Genomic DNA, 17986 nt, shown 5'->3' with positions numbered 1-17986 from the left:
AAGCTGGATGTTGGGATCAAGAGCACCCTGATGAAGTTTACAGATAACATCAAAATGAGTGAGGAGGTTGACACTTAGGAAGGCAGAGCCACCCTCCAGGAAGACCTGGACAGGCTGAAGGAGTGGGCTAGCAGTAGCCTTATGAAGTTCAACAAGTGTAGAGTATTGCACCTAGGAATGCATAACCTGGGAGCACAGCTCAGACTGGAAACCACCTGGCTGGACAGCAGCCCTGAGGAAAGGGGGCTTGTGGTCCTGGTGGACAACAAGCTCAGCATGAGTCCACAGTGAGCTGCAAGGACAAAGAATGACAAAAGGATGATGGGTTGCATCCACAAGGGCATCACCAGCAGGGACAAAGAAGTAACACAGTGCTGGTCAGACCACGCCTAAAACTCTGTCTCCAGTTTTGCTCCTAATCCACAAAAGAGATGTGGAGAGTCTGGAAAGCGCCTAGATAAGGTCCAGAAGAATGCTTGGAGGACTGGAAGAGCTGCCGTGTGAAGAAAGGCTGAGAGAGCTGAGTGTGTTCAGCCTTGAGAAGAGAAGGCTTAGGGAAGACCTTGTTACCATGAACCAGGCCATAAAGGGTGGTTGCCAGGAGGAAAGAGACTCCATTTTTGCAAGGAGTCCCATGGAGAAGACAAGAGGTGGTGAGCACAACTTACTGTTGGAGAGATTCCTATCAGACTGCAGAAGAAAATGTTTCCCCATGAGAACAGTTGGACACTAGAATCATCTCCAAGGTAAGCAGTGAAATCCTCTACACTGGGCAGTTTGCAGACTCAACTTGACAGTGCGCTAGGCCAGCTCATTTCAACTCTACTGCTACCTGGAGTGGTTAGACAAGATGATCCTTGAGGTGCCTTCCAACCTGGCATTCTGTAGCTCTATAACAGAGACACTGAATTAGAAATGGTGCTGTCCATAGCACATCTATGAGCCTCTGCCCTGGGGAAAGAACGAGAGATGAGAAGGGCATACTAATGCCTCACATACATGGAAGCAGTCATGAAATGGCTTTCTGCTCTCTGTGCAATATTCAGTTGATGGGACTTGGCTGCAAATGAAAGCTGGTCTATTTCCCAGCCTGCTTCTAATTACATGCCCTTATTATGAATAGCTATGGAATTACAATGTCTCTAATTAGAGTGCTCTTACTGAGACAAGATGTATTCCCTCCTATTGTCTTTCTGCACATTTAATATCTTAGAGGTTAGTTACTGGTTTATTCCCACTTAGCAAAGGGTTCAATTGGCAGGTCAAGAAGAATGGAGCTAATGGACAACAGTACAACCCATTGTAATGCTGAGGAGGGATACCCATGCTGGAGACTAGAACTTCTTACAAGTCTGTCTAAAGTAGCAGAGATCTTCAATAAACCTAGAAAGCAGGAAAATTGTATCTTTCAACCAGACAACATCCCTGTGTCAGTGCCAAATGCAGACAGAGCTGATCGAGTATGGTTTTGAAAATCCTTCTCTGACTGGAAGGGTGAAGACAAAAGGACTCATAACACACAGCCATGGAAAAGTCTGGCAGCTCCCCTCTGGGATTCTCTGGAAGAGTAGGAACCTTTGAGGCAATAAATGACCTGGGCCCTGTCAGGGAAAATGTCTGTCTGCTTTTTTTCTAAGAGAAATTAGACTTCATACATTTTTTTTGTAGAGAAACCAAAGCGCATTGAAGAAAATCTAGTTTCAGGAATTCTGCCCTGAAATAGTGACCACCTGTAAAGTCCAAAGTGCTGCAGATCTATTCAGATAAAACAATAGTGACAACACACATCATCATGGTTTGGTTTATAATGTGCATCATGTGATTCTAAGAAAGCATGTTCCTGTTCTCTAGACACACTTCTACTTTATACCAAACATCAACCATGTAGCCCCTAAGGCTCTGGGGAGATCTTACAGTAGCCTTTCAGTATCTGAAGAGAGTCTCTATGAAAGACAGGAAATGACTTTTCAAAAGGACTTGTAATGACAGGATGAGAGGGAAAGCATTGAAGCTGGAGGAGGGCAGACTTATCTTGGAGATTAGGGAGGAGTTCTTTCCAGTGAGGGTGGTAAGACACTGGAACAGGTTGTCCAGGGAGGTTGTGGATGCCCTCTTCTTGGAGGTGTTCAAGGCCAGGTTGGATAGGGCCTTGAGCAACCTGGTCTAGTGGAAAGTGTCCCTGCCCATGGCAGAGGAGTAGGAACAAGATGATCTTTAAGGTCCCTTCCAACTCAAACTATTATATGAAACCCATGAATCGTGCTTTACTGAATCAGGAAACTTCCTTTTCAGAGTACATTTTCTGTTGCAAGCAAAAAGCAGAAACTAGAAGATGTGGACCCCAACAAAAGGAGAGGACAGAAGAGGACACAAACATGACCAGAGGGATGGAGAACCTTCCTTATAGGGACAGGCTGAGAAAATTGGGGCTGTTCAGGAGAAGAGAAGGCTTTGCGGAGACCTTTCCCTAGAATGGTTTATTTCTTTTTAGGTGTAACTGAAAGGATCTTCCAAGAAGATGCTTGTTGAATGTATAGAGAGAATGTATCACACTCCAATATTTATCCAACTACTTTCATTACTCAAATTCACATTGAAGACATAATTTCTTAAAAAAAAATCCAACAAACAAACAAACAAAACCCCACAAGCCCCAAACTAAACAAACTCCCCCCAAACAAACAAAAATGCCACACCCATGTAACTCTAACTGAAATAAACCTGTAAACAGGTCTCAGACTGGCAGCATACAGCAGGACTAAAGTGTAAGGCTAGTAAATTTAGACACCAGAACCAAAATTCTAGCAGTCAAATAGGTTAATTATTGAGTAAATTACCAAGAAATTAGCATAATAAACACTGGATTGAATTGGAATGAGTTCAGAATCCAGTTCAGTGTAAGCTAGTTGGATGCTATAGAGTCAAATGAAGCAAGGCTTAGACTTGGTTCTGAAAACTTTTCCCCATAGGAGTCCTGCTCCCTTGTGAAGTGCACAGCCTCAAACAAGCACCCAATTCTAAAGCAAGCTGCACTCAGACTGGATCACATCAAAGCTTGTAGAGGTCAGAGGAAATATTTTGAGAGAAGAGTCATGGTTTGAAATTCACCTCACTCGTTGATTTGCTAATCCTTTTCCATTACCACCTTCTGGAGGAGGAAGGGAAATCAATTTAACAGTGCCAAACCAAGCTGTTGGAAAAGTATCAGAGCCCCTACATTTACTGGCCAGAGGTGTCCCTAGAATGTGCAAGAGACTGAGAACTTTGCTGAGTTCAGGGTTAAGGCATGAAGGCCGCAAAGTTCCTGGATTTACGTCCTGTCTCCTGAAGAGACACTACCAACTCAGGAGCTTCTGGAAGAATGCAAACTGTCCTCACACTCAAGGTGTGATAGCTGAACTCAGAATTCCTCACCTGTGCCAACAGGGGTGAGATGCAACAGAGGCAAAGCTTTAAGAAAGGGATACTCCATCACACCTAAGCTTACACAGCCCAAGTTTTCTGAGTCACCTTTTCACAGCGACTGAGTGAGTAGGAAGACTCTTAACAGTTTCTCCTGTTCCCTTTCAATGCCTAGAAAAGATGATGATCTAAATGCTAAATCTGCTGGGTCCATTTCTTTGAGTTCATGTTCCTACCAACTCATGTCTACACAAAATGCATGTTGGATGCCCTGGGGAATTTCCTGACCTACTTTGTAAAAGCAGGACTGAGTGTCTGATTTAGTTAAAGGCAACTAGACAGCTTCTCAGGTTCAATGTTGCTTGTTCTGTTTTACAGAATGAGGCAGAAAGTAGACCACAATGACAACCTTTGGCTTCCTTTTAACTTCTTTCAAGGCATAACAATTCAGAAGTGCTCAGCAACACAAAGTCCTACTTCCACAAATGTATCAGCAGCCTAACTCCCTTGGGGCAACCATATCCATAAGAGATGTTTGCATTGTAGTCACTCATCACAGTCTCTCTGTGTCAGGATAGATTTGTGCATAGTTGGCAGCAATGTGACAGGAAGAGCTAATGAACATTGTCTGAAAGTCTGGGGCCACAGTATTCCAGGTTGGAAGGCTCCCTAAGGATCATCTAGCCCAGTCTTTCTAGGTAATAGTAGAGTAGAAATGATCTGGCCCAGCATCCTGTCAAGTTGAGTCTGCAAACTGCCTATTGGAGTGGACTCCACTGCTTCCCTTGGGAGATGATTCCAATGTGTTCTATGGGGAAACATTTTTTTCTGCAGTCCAGTGGGAATCTCCCCAGCAATATCTTGTCCCCATTACACCTTGTCTTTTCCATGGGACACCTTGCAAGAAGGAAGTCTTCATCCTCCTGATACCCACTTTTTGTGTCCTGGTCCATGACAATACGGTCTGCCCTAAACCTTCTTTTCTGCAGGCTGAACAAACACAGTTCCCTCAGCCTTTCTTCTCAGAGATGAACATTTCAAAGAGCAGGAGTCTTTTTTTTTTTTTTTTTGCCTCCTTTGAGCTCTTTTCTAGAAAGCAATTTAATTCACACTGTGTAATTGATTTGAACCAACACTAAGCCAAAGGCTGTGGCAGAGAGGAGCTCTGTTCCCCTTGCAAAACAATATAAAAGTATGGCAGTTCTGTAACACTTCTAGATAAATTACACCTTCTTTTTTCTTTTTTTAGAGAGAGATGGAATAATCCTTTCCCATCTTGTTATGGGTAGGTTTAGGCTGGATAACAGAAGAAACTTATTGACTGAAAGGCTTCTCAAAGACTGGCACAGTCTGCCTAAGGAGGTGGTTGAATCCCCATCCTTGGAGGTGTTTCAAAGAGGCAGAGATGTGGTGCTGAGGGCCATGGTTTAGCACCAGACTTGGCAGAGTTAGAGAATGGTTGGACTGGAAGATGTTAAAGGCCTTTTCCAACCCAAACAATTCTATGATTCTGCGTGTGCTAATTTGAGACAATTTGGAATAATTTAATGAGAGAAATAGATGATAGGCTGTGAAAAGGAAACAATGGTGATGTCTGCTTCACTCATAGGCTTGCTTAGATGTACAAAAACAAGAACACAACACATAGATAAGACAGCATGGGAGTGTCAGTGTGTGAGTGTGTCTGCCACAGTGGGTGCCCTGGGCTGCTTTTGTGTAACTAATCCTTCTGCTTTCTAATACCCCTTGCTGATCCCCAAACCTTACCTTTCACATAAGGCAAACTCTGGGATAAGGTAGAGGGGTGGAAAGAAGGTGGAAGGGTGGTTGGAAGCTCCTCCTAGGGACTCTGATTTCTGGGAGGGCTGTTGTGTTTCTGTATTACCTTGAGCTTGCATATTTCTGTATATAGGTGTATGTATTGTAAATATCTGCTTGTATACTGTGCTAAGTAGTAAATATAAACCTTCATTCCTTAACTTCCAGCCAGCTGAGTCTAGTCTGGGTGATTTCATAAGAGGAGGGGGGGTGGGGGGGAGCAGGTAACTCCCAGCCCATCACACTATGAATGTGTAAATAATCAAATGGACAAAAGGCTTTCTAAGGTTACATTGTCACTTACAGGGGTATGAATTTATGTGGAAACCAACTCACAGATAAACTTCCTCCTCATGTTCTTCTGCACATCTCCATTGACTTTAGAGGAATGATGCTGAAGATCTGGTCCAAAAGTCTAAGAGACTTTAATTTTTTAACTATTTTTTGGGTTTCATAAGACCTAAAAGAGACAACAAATAAATTATTAGGCTTGTGAAAAATAAATCAAGTTCAGTGTTCCCGAGCTCTATCTGTCTCATCTAATAAGCTAGAACTTACTTTTATTATGGCCCATCACCTTGGCAAAAAAAACAACAATGACCCTTTAAGATCAACAAGTCCAGCTGTTAACCTAACATTGTCAAGTCCACTACTATACCATGTCTCTAAGATCTGTATCAGCTTGGCTGAGCGTCAGTCAGCAGGTGAGCAATTAAATTACAAGAGAATTGTAATTGTTTTGGTTGGAAAAGACGTTAAAGGTCATTGAGTCCAACCATTCCCTAACTCCACCAACTCTGCAGCATTCTTTATTCTTATTCTTATCTTACTGTTATTCTTATTACTGTTATTATTGCTATTGTTAATATATCTCCCTCCTGTTTCCTGTTAAACTCTTTATCTCAGCTAATGCATTTTACTTTATTTTCATACTGATTCTTTCCTCCATCCTATAGGGTGGATAAGTGAAAAGTGAAACTGAGGAAGTGGGTCCAGAGAAGTCTCACAAAGGTGATCAGAGGGCTGGAGCCTACAAAGATATGCTGAAAGAATTGAGACTGTTCACACTGGAGAAGAGAAGGCTCTGAGGAGACCTTAGAGCTACATTTCAATACCTGAAGGGGACCTACAGGAAGGAGGAGGGACTATTTAGAATAGCCTATGGTGATAGGATGAGAGGCAATGGTTTGAAACTGTAGCAAGGTGGTCTTAGTTCAGATATTAGGCAAAGTTCTGCACAATGAGAGCGGTGAGGCACTGGAACAGGGTGTCCAGTGATGTGATTAAGGCCCTACCCCTGGGGACATTCAAGGTCAGATTTGATGTGGCCTTGGGCAGCCTGCTGTAGTTGGACGTGTTCCTGCTGCCTGCAGTGGGGGTGGATAAAATGAGCTTCATGTGTCTCTTCCAAGCCCATGTAATCTGTGAATCTGTGTATTGGGTTGATGATCTTCTAACCTTAATGATCCTGTGAGTCTACAAAATGCACAAGTCCAGAAATGAGACTGGAAAAGAAAAGAAGCACTCACCAGAATCATTAAAAAGGACAAGAGTTAGTAACACTCTGAAAGTCTTCTCAGAAAGGAAAGCCAGCAGACTCACAAAAAAACAACTAGCACCAACTATCAGCAATGCTCTCTTGCTCTCCTGTGGAGTATTATTTTTAATAATTGCTTCCAAAACAACCCTTCTGCTCATGCTTTGAGTTGCAAGCCCAGTGGAGTTGATGAAAATCAATAAGAAATAGAGTTTTTTAAGCAGCCAAATATAGCAAAGTATAGAAAGCATTCTGCCTTGTCCATTTTAGAGCCTCTGTTTTGGAACGTGCTCATTTCTGAAATGCCAATGAGCTCCCTTGTTTCCTTTTAAGATTTGGTAGACCTCAAGTATGCCTCACACATCATAGATGTCTTCAAGTCCACATGGATCTGAGTTTTAAAATAGTGAAAGCAGCTTTAAATCACTTTTTTTCTGAAGCAAGAGGCATGCTTGTTTTTTCATTTTGCTGTTTCAGAGTTGCTTGGAGCAGGGCATTTGGCAGGAAGATTGCTCTTATGGTGGGTAATTTAATCTTCACGTGAACCTCTCTCCAATCCACTAGAAGCCCCAAAAGGTCATCACTCCATTTCGAGAGGGATTTTGCATTTTTGAACATACTTCAAAATCAGATATTTCATTACAGACAGAGCACTTTTCACACATCTCCAAATGCCAGGACACAGCTTTTCCCTATGGACTGGAAGTTTTTGAGGAGGGGCAAAATGAAATCAGAAAATCACTTTGTCTGGAAAAGATCTTTATGATCATGGAGTCCAACCATTCCCTAGCTCTACTAAGGCTGGTTTCACATAAATGACTGCCCCTTTGAATAGCAACACAGACTGCAGAAGTTTTTTTGTTCATTTAATTATTTACACATTCACAGAATCACAGAATTGTTTGGGTCAGAAAAGCCCTTCATGATTATCCAGTCAATTGTCTAACTCTACCAAGGCTGGTGTTAAATCATGGCTCCCAGCACCACAACTCTGTCTCTTTGAAATACCTCCAGGGATGGGGATTCAACCACCTCCCTGGGCAGCCTGTTCCAGGCTTTGAGAACCCTCAGCCTTTGAGAACATCTCAGCCTTTTCCTCATCCTCGACTACTATGTTGCCCCCTGCATTCAATCAAGGACAGAGATTCTGCTTTTGTTGCTAAAAGCTTCAATAAATTGGCTTGGTTGAGGTTCTAAAGCAATCCAGAATGATTGGGTATTACTGAGCTCTTTCTGTTGGTGGGTGTAAGGACACAGAATCTGTTTCCTCACTCATACTCCCTGTCTGCCTTGTAGCAGTTTGGTATAGTGGTGATGAAACATGTCAAGGTGCTCTGCTGCTTCTGCCTTTGAGAGATGTGTTTAACTGTGTACTTCCACCCACCCTGACCACCAGTTCTGTGCCTACATGGGAAAGCTTTTTAATCACTGATTTTCTTAGTGAGAAACATTCCCAGTGAAGCTTACAAGATGACAAGAAAAAAACCCTGATTTATTACCCAAGTTACTGTCATCATTTCTGTGATGTAAAAGCGCTGCTGGTAATTCCATGATGAGGTCCCACTAACAGCATTACTAATTGTAACTGATGCAGATTAGAAATAGCAAAGGAATATCATTGAGGATGGGAATCATAGAGACCTGGTTTCATTGTGGCTTGCCTTGCTGTCAGCAACATCAAAATCACTCTCTGTGCTAGTTTGAAGCTAGCTAGAATGTTTTGGTGAAAAGATGACAGGCTGTGGAAGGAAAACAAGGGTGGTGTCTACTTCACTCATAGGCTTGCTGAGATGTGTAAGAACAACAATCCAAACATAGATATTTCTCCTGCTGGGGAGCTCTGAGCTGCATCTCTCTCTCCAGCCTCTCTGCCATCTCTCTGATTAATCCACTTTGCTTCCCAACCCCCTGGCTGAACCTCCATTCTTCCCTGGGACTAGGGTAAGGTTAAGAGGGGTGGGGGGAAGGTGCAGGGGTGGTTGGGAGCCCCTCCTGGGGACTCAGGTTTCTGGGAGGGCTGCTGTGTTTCTGTATTACCTTTTACCTTGTCTATTTCTGTCTATAGCTGCATATATACTGTAAACATCTGCTTGTATATTGTGCCAGCTGTAAATATAAGCTTCATTCAATTTCCAGAGCCGGCTGAGTCTAGCCTGGGTGATTTCCAAAGTGTGTGTGTGTGTGTGTGGGGGTAACACCCAAACCATCACACTCTCAGAGGGGCAGTGGTTGATAAGGGATCTTCATCTCCTGCTCCTTAAATTCTCCATAAGTCCTTACAGTTCCATAAATCCTTACACGATGTCAAGAATCTGACTGAGGTAAAAACACAGGCTGGAATGCTGAGTCTAAGGACAATGAAGTGGTTGGAGACCCAGCGTGCCAGCTTAGGGCTACCCGGGCCTGGAGGGCAGAGCTGAGGTCTGCTCCCTTCCAGGGACTGAAAATGGAAGCACTGCACATTGACTGGAAGGTTAAGGGCAGACTGTGTGATGGGAAGCTTAAAGGGAGGTTGTGGTTACAGGTACCTATGTACAGAAGGCAATCAGGTAGAACCAATACATTCACACACTAGGCCAAGCCCATCACACTAAAACCTTCTAGAACCCTCCACCCATCCACGCTCAGCAGGCCTGAGAGTAGGCCGAAGCTGCCCTCCTTACCTCAGGCCTGCAAGGCCTCAGCAGGCCTCATGACGCAGCCCAAAACTCCCTGGCAGCTGAGAGCCAATGGCCTCCTGGCCTGCAGCAGGAGCAGGGTGGCCAGCAGGGCAAGGGAGGTGATTCTGCCCCTGTGCTCAGCACTGCTCAGGCCACACCTTGAGTGCTGTGTCCAGTTCTGGGCCCCTCAGTTCAAGAGAGATGTTGAGGTGCTGGAACATGTCCAGAGAAGGGCGACAAAGCTGTGAGGGGCCTGGAACACAAACCCTATGAGGAGAGGCTGAGGGAGCTGGGGGTGTTTAGCCTGGAGAAGAGGAGGCTCAGGGCAGAGCTCATTGCTGTCTACAACTACCTGAAGGGAGGTTGTAGCCAGGTGGGGGTTGGTCTCTTCTCCCAGGCAACCAGCAACAGAACAAGGGGACACAGTCTCAAGTTGTGCCAGGGGAGGTCTAGGCTGGATGTTAGGAGGAAGTTGTTGCCAGAGAGAGTGATTGGCATTGGAATGGGCTGCCCAGGGAGGTGGTGGAGTCACCGTCCCTGGAGGTGTTGAAGCAAAGCCTGGATGAGGCACTTAGTGCCATGGTCTGGTTGACTGGCTAGGGCTGGGTGCTAGGTTGGACTGGATGATCTTGGAGGTCTCTTCCAACCTGCTCGATTCTATGATTCTATGATCAGGGGAGCAGGCAGCTGGGAGCCTCCTGCCCCACGCAGCACCTCAGGGGAGCAGGCAGCTGGGAGCCTCCTGCCCCACGCAGCACCTCAGGGGAGCAGGCAGCTGGGAGCCTCCTGCCCCACGCAGCACCTCAGGGGAGCAGGCGGCTGGGAGCCTCCTGCCCCACGCAGCACCTCAGGGGAGCAGGCAGCTGGGAGCCTCCTGCCCCACGCAGCACATCAGGGGAGCAGGCAGCTGGGAGCCTCCTGCCCCACGCAGCACCTCAGGGGAGCAGGCAGCTGGGAGCCTCCTGCCCCACGCAGCACATCAGGGGAGCAGGCAGCTGGGAGCCTCCTGCCCCACGCAGCACCTCAGGGGAGCAGGCAGCTGCTCTCCACAGAGAGAGAAGGGAAGGGAGGAGGAGAGAGATACCAGCTAGGCACTGCCTTGCAGGTTGTGATGCCAGAAATTGGAACTGAGTAACAGGGTTACAGCATCCTGGGATGAGCAGGTCCCTCCCCTGGGACCCTCTGTCTCTTACTCGGAGGACTTTGTGGTCTTCTTAAGGGAACCTGGGCCCCAAGCCTCCACACCAAGGCTTACGAGGAGAGCTTGAGGGAGCTGAGATTCTTTATCCTGAAGAAGAGGTGGCCAAGAGCAGAACTCCTTGCTTTTTACAGCTACCTGAGAGGAGGCTGGAGTGAGGCTGGTGTTGCCCTCTTCTCCCAAGTGATTAATGACAGGAGGTAACACACTCAAGCTGTGCCAGCTGCGCTCCCTGCTTCAAGTGAGACAAGGATCTCCCGGAGAGTCCAATGGAGAGCCACAAGGATGACTGGGAGACTTGGAACATTTCTTCTACAAAGAAAGACCTGGAACTGTTTTCTGTGAAGAAGAGGAGGCTGAGAGAGGATCTTACTAACATCTACAAATATCTGAGGGGTGAGTGTCAGGATGAAGGCGATGGTCTCTTTTAGGTGGTGTCCAGCGATAGAACAATGATTAATGGGTGCAAGTTGGAGCAGGCTGCCCTAACAGGTTGTGGAGTCTCCTCTGGAGACTTTCAAGCCCATCTTTTTTTCTTTCTTCTTCCTTTTTTTTTTTTTTTTTTTAATTCAGTTATCTTTAAATACATTTTCCCAAGCCTTATAATCCTGTTCTGTGAGCAGAATATGTCCTTACTATAATCATTCTTCATTAAAAAGGAAAAAAAAGATACTTGAAGGACAGGCTGAGGCTGCAGTTACACCCCCAATGGTTTTCTTATAGATCAAATGCATTCCACTAAATGCATTTGTCTCAAAGTTAATGGCAGCCAAGGCATTGACACAAAGACTGCCAGAGACCATTGCTAGCTCATGGTGAATTTGTCATCCAGTGAACCCCCAAGTCCTTTTCCTCCACACTGCTCTCTAGCCACTCCTCACCCAGCCTGGATTTATGCTTGAGATTGTCCTGACCTTTAAATTCCTATCACATACAGATTCTTGTTTCCTCTGTGAGGTCTAAGCATTTAAATATAGTATTGTTGTTTGGTTTTAATAAGAAGATTCACAGTGCAATTTGTTAATGTGCTTTACATTGCTCAGTGTTCCAAAAAGCTGCATCTATAAAGGCAGGACTATTGGATATCATACTGGAAAAGACCTAAGGCAGGTCACACAGGATGACATCCAGGTGGGCCTTGAAATTTCCACATCTACCTGTAAGAGTCAATTCTCATGATTACCAAGGCTGAAGCAACAGGACCCTGTCTTATTTTATGGATGTTTTCTTCTTGTCAGTGATTACACAGGACAAGTGACAATCCTCTGATGAAGCTGCATATGTGACATATTACATTCCTTTTTGAGGCTAATGAATCATAGAATCATAGATTGGTTTGGTTTGGAAGGGATATTAAAGATCATCTAGTTCCAACCACCCTGCCATGGCCAGGGACACCTTCTACTAGACTGCGATGCTCAAGGCCCCATCCAATCTGTTTTTGAACACCTCCAGAGTTGGAGCCTTTACAACTTCTTATGGAAACCTTTTAAGCTGTTTGTGTTGTTAAGAAAAGTCTTTTTCTTATGTTGCCAACATCTGGTGACCCTTTTTTGCATTGCTGCTTTCTTTTTTCTGGAACAATCAGTGGTCTGGACAATGATGAAGATGCAGATGCTGCGCAGGTTTCGTGTCATCCGCTATTCTTTACTCCTGTGCTACTAGTTCTGAACTTCTCCTTTGCTTTCTGACCATTGCTGAACACTGAGCTGATATTTTTTATGTAATTAGCTGTTATTGTCTTACATTTCCTTCCCAAGCTGTAGCAGTCAGTTTAGAGTCTGACTTCACAAGCTCATGTTTGTGGGCTGGACTAGACGACACTTGAAGTCCCTTCCAACCTAAAGTACTCTACGCAGGTGGTGTTTTTTCTTGTTTACAGGAAACATCATCTGCAATTTCATTGCCTGGTCACTCAGTGTTCTTCCCCCACTCATTCATTCCCTAATTTCTGATTGGATTTGCAGGTTATTTGCTGTACTAAGCAGTCTCCCACAGAAACAGGTGCTGATTACAACACGGGTTTCTTAGATATGTACCTCTAGATGGAGCCAGAAGTTTTTGTCTGGATCAGGCTGACAAATGCAGCTGAATTGTCTTACTTCTCATCTGTATTGGACATAGAACCATGGACTCCTTTTGGTGGGAAAGGCCCTTTAAAATCATTGAATCCAGCCTCTGGGACTACCAGGGCTGGTTCTAAACCATGGCCCTCAGCATATCTGCATCTTTGAAACATCTCCACAGATGGGGATTCAACCACCTCCCTGGGCAGCCTGTTCCAGCCTTTTGAAAACCCTTTTTGTTCACGGGTTTCTTCTAAACTCCAACCTAAACCTCCTCCAATGTAACTTGAGGCAATTCCCTCTCTATCCTGTCACTTGTTACTAGGAAGAAGAAACTAACTCTCACTTCTCCCTAGCCTCCTTTCATGATGGATGCCTCAGAAGAAACTGGGCACTAAGATATCTCAGTAGGTGTGTTTCACCCTTTATTTCTCCTACTACCTTTCTGCAACACAGGATCTGTCATGAGCATTGAATTTGTGAACATAATATGAGTGAAGTTTCATGACATGAAGAAATGGAGTCAAGTTACACCAGGGGAGGTCTAGGATGGAGATTAGAAAAAAAAAATCTTGACTGGCAGAGTGGCCAAAGTTTGGAACAGGCTGCCCACGGAGATGGTGGAGTCACTGTCTCTAGAGGTGTTAAAAAAAATGTGCAGACATGGCACTTCAGAACATGATTTAGTTGGCATGGTGCTACTCATTGACAGTTGGACTTGATCACCTTAGAGGCCTTTTCCAACGTTAATGATTCTATGATTCTAAGTTTGAAAAGGCTAGAGCAGATGTTACAGGGTTTCCTTCTGGGCCTCAAACCTGGCTGTATCTCACAGAGGATGTTAGTTTTAAACTAGAGCTGTCCTTACTGGCTTGTCATAAACTCAATAATTTTCAGGTAGGTGTATTTATTTTGCTTCTTGCTACATGAGAATGCAAACTGCAGTAGATGGGCTGCTGCTTTCACAGAGGCTGTGTCTGTTGTGCATTTCTGGTGATTTGTCCCAGGTCTTGACTTGGTTAGTCAATAGCAAAGATTAGCAGATCCTCTTGCTAACTCTTTGCTCTGCAGGCATTAGCACTTGTTTCTGCTTTCCACGTCAAACTTTCTGTGGCAAAGGGCAGTTATGTAACACTTGTTGTGTGGTGCTCTTGTCTGCTATAAATATTGATGAGTCATTAAGTCAAACCTCAAATGCGTAAATGCTGGCAGTCAGAGGGGCTGGTTTCGTGCCAGCTGCCACAGAATAGGGGAGAATTTCAGCTTGTCACAAGTGGAGTCTCCCAGGAATCGATATTGGGCCCAACACTCTTTAATAGCTTCATGAGTGATCTGGATACTGGGATCAAAGGCATCTTGATGAAGGTGGCAGACAACACCAAAATGAGATCCTGTCAAGCTGAGTCAAATTTTCTTCTGGAGTCCAGTGGCAATCTCCCCATCAGGAACTGTCCTCATCACCCTTTGTATTTTCCTTGGGACTCCTTGTAAAAAGATAGTCTCCATACTTCTGGTAGCCACCCTTTATGTCCTGGTCCATGGTAATAAGGTCTCCCCTAAGCCTTCTCTTATTAGAGCTGAACACACTCAGCTCGCTCAACCTTTCTTCACATGGCTGGGCTTCCAGTCTTCTTTCACGTGCTGGTATCATTTCAATGTGTGCAAACCAGGCCTCAGAAGAAAACAGATATTTATTACTGATGGAGAAAACCAACAAATAATGAACTATTAAGTGGAAAATAACCCAGACGGTGTTTCTAGAAGATGAGAGGAATGCACTGAAAAAGAAACATATGGCACCAAGTCCTGCAAAGGGTAGAGCACCTTGGGTGCCTGCTTTTCCATCTGCTCTCTGTGCCTTTCTTCTCCAGTGAATACATTCTGGCATCTGCAAACCCTGTCCTTGGCTGCATAAAGGATAAAAGTCCTTGCTTTTCTCTACAACCACAATCAGCTTGCTGGGACTCAGCCTGTCACCCACTATCCTGGATGCTGTATGAGGAATAAGAAGCAGGCTTAGATCACTGAGAGGCTCCTCCTCCCCCTGGTGCTACTGACAGATAGACAACAGCATCATAGAATTTTGTGTGCTTTCCCTGTGGAGGCTGAAGTTGGCTTTAGATCTTTAGATGTACTTCAGATAAGAAGAAATGGCATCAAGTCACAGCAGAGGAGATTTAGGTTGGATATCGGGAAAAATTTCTTTGCTGAAGGCTGCTCAGTGTGGTGGTGAAGTCACCATCCCTGGAGGAGTTAAAAAACTTTTGTGGACACACGCTTTGGGACATAGCTTAGTGGCCATGGTGGTCTTAGGCTGAAGATTGGACTCGATGATCTTAGAGGTCTTTTCCAATCAAAATGCTTCTATGACTGTGATTTTAACATGAGGTTAAAAAACTCTGGACTACACAAGAGCCTTTTGCACACAATGGGCTATGAGAAGACGTTGAGAATTTAGAGACCATCAGAAAGTATATTTCAGCATCATCTGATGATTTGGTTTAGAAGATCATCTAGTTCCAACACCCCTGCCATGGGCAGGGACACCTCCCACTAGACCAGGTTGCTCAAGGTCTCATCCAACCTGACCTTGAACACCTCCAGGCAGGGAGCATTCACAACCTGCCTGGGCAACCTGTTCCAGCTGCAGTTCTTTATACCATGTGAAAAGCAAGCAATGCTGCAATGCCTGCTGTAAATGAGCGGGGGCTTAGCATGAGGAGAAGAGAAACTCTGTTTCTCTTTGAAAGTCAGGACTCCAGAAGAGGGTGGGTGCCCATGTGTATCTTAATTTCAACAAGAAACACAAATACATCTCAGGAGAGGCTATGCCTACAATCTTAAAGTGAATGTCTGATACTATAATGCAGATGAGGAATCTGATTTATTATATTAGAAAAGCAGCTAGACCCAATTGTAGAAGATTTAAAAAGCACATTATGTAACCTGATGAATAATCAACAGTGTAAACTTTGTTTATGTGCCTATAGCACCAGTTGGGACCCAAATATGATGCAAATTTATCTGTTAAAACTGTGCCTGGCATAACAATGTGGTTTTATTTGGGTGCTCTGCTGCTTTGTACACAGCTCTTGTTGCTTGGTGCTGTCACACAATAGGCTTTCTGATTGCAGCATGCACTGTAATTTAAGCCTTGATTAAAAAATGCACTCTCTAATGGAGCTGTAATGGAGTCTCTCTTTAACGAGGCAAGTGGAAGTGATAATTAATATTGAACACAGTAATGCTTGATCCTTATTTATGTTGAACAATTTTGCACCTTTCCAGCATTTAAGGATTGGTAAATGTATGACATGCCCTTGCAGCCATGCCGATGTGTTTGTACCAACAGAAACTTGGGGATAAGAGACTCTCAGATTTTTTTGTTTTCATAAAGGCTCTGAAGTAGGCCAGTGCTTTGTGCACTACCCTAAGCAGCAGGAGGGAAGATCACTGAATCACAGAATGCCAAGTTGGAAGGGATCGAGGATCATCTGGTCCAGTCTTTCTAGGTGATAGTAGAGTTGAAGTGAACTGGCCCAGCACTCTATCAGACTGAGTCTTCAAACTTGTTTATATAGGAGAATCTGCTGCTTCTCTTGAGAGGTGATTTCAATGCCTGACTCTTCCCATGGGACCGAGTTTATCTAATAAATCTTTAGAACTGTGCTTTCCTTCTTTCTGTTAATACTTCTTATCTCTCAAGATGCAAGTAGGACAACTTTGAGTGCATTCCATGTGTTCTACAGCTGAATGTGATCTCAAGAAACAACCCCAAGCAACACTACAGGCTGGGGACTCTCAGGTCCCATTTACTTCTCCTTATTGCTATTGCCTGCTTATTAGTTGTCACATTGGGTACAAGTCAGCTGCCCAATCTTTGTCCCTTCCTGCTAAAAAATGGTGGAAACTTTTGCATGACTTTTCAGAATTTGTTGCATTTCCACAGGAGATTGGTCCTGGAACTGAGCCCTGGGGAACACCGCTTGTGTCCACCAACTGCATTTAACTCCATTCACCACCACTCTCTGGGCCCAGCCATTCAGCCAATTTTCTTCCCAACACAGCATGTGTCTGTCCAAGCTATAAGCAGTCAATTTCTCTAGTTGATTTTCTTTGTCAGCAATGCTTCCTCCTTTTCCTTTCTTCTCCAAAGGGAATTTCCTTCTTGCTACTTCAGATCCTTAAATACTGTCTCTAGGCAGGTACTGGCACATGTTTTTACCTTCCTAGTTGTACTCAGGTATTTCCAGTATTTATTTTTTCCCTTTTCAAGCTTGTTTTCAAAGCTGATTATATTTTAGAGCAAGAAAACCTAGCAACACTCCCCCAACTGCTCTTTTTCTATTTTTAATGACAGAATATTTTTAGCAATGAAGGGTTAATTAGAGCCGTTGCTCACAGGTCCATTTCTGCTTTCAGGGAATTGAAGTTGCAGGCGTCAGAAGGGTTCTGCATGCAAAACAGGTAGACTTTCATCAAATGAAACAGTACCAGGAAAAAAGATCTGAACTGTATTTGCTTTACAGTTTTAGTTTTGGTGCCTGAAAGACAGGAGATGACTCTTCACTTCTGCATAGGAGTCAGGATTTAATAGAGGCAAAGAGTCTAGGAACTCCACTAAGCAGTTGTGAACACTATACAATTAGATTTGTCATCATGAGAGAAGATGACTTAGGGGAAGTGAAGAGGCAGTGAACTTTGAGAGGACATATTTAAAAGCTATCAATATGAGGGAAGTGATTATGGGTAGAAGGAAGGACAAAGTTATTACAGAAAAAGTGAGATGCCAGAAAACTTGAAGAGCATCCTTATGGAGGGTACCTTAAAGCTGGGAGAGGTGATTCTGCATGGCTAAAGTCCCTGCAGTTAGTGGGCTTATTTCAGACAAATCAACATTTTTAAGAGCAGAATAAAACAGACTATTTCTGTTACAAGGGCCATACAATGGTCATCTCCTCCAACTGCCTGGCCTCTTCAAATCTGACCAAGTTAAAATGTGTTAAGGACATTGTCCAGATGCCTATTCAATACTCACAAGCTTGAACCATTGGTCACCTCTCTAGGAAGCCTGTTGCAGTGCCTGACCTCCCTTTTGATAAAGAAACACTGTCTAATGTCCAGACTAATTCTCCTCTGGTGCACATTGAATCATTCTCATGTGCCCTATCACTGGATCTCAAGGAGAAGTGATCAGCATCTCTCTTTCCACTCTCCCTCCTCAGGAAACTGTAGAGAGGAGTGAGGTTCCTTACCCCTTGGCCTCCTTTTCTCCAGACTAGACAAACTCGAAGTCCTCAGCTAC

This window comes from Pogoniulus pusillus, chromosome 9 (genome assembly GCF_015220805.1).
Source record: "Pogoniulus pusillus isolate bPogPus1 chromosome 9, bPogPus1.pri, whole genome shotgun sequence".
NCBI classification, from domain to species: domain Eukaryota; kingdom Metazoa; phylum Chordata; class Aves; order Piciformes; family Lybiidae; genus Pogoniulus; species Pogoniulus pusillus.
The sequence above is the reverse complement of the archived record's forward strand: the minus strand, read 5'-3'. Positions refer to the sequence as shown.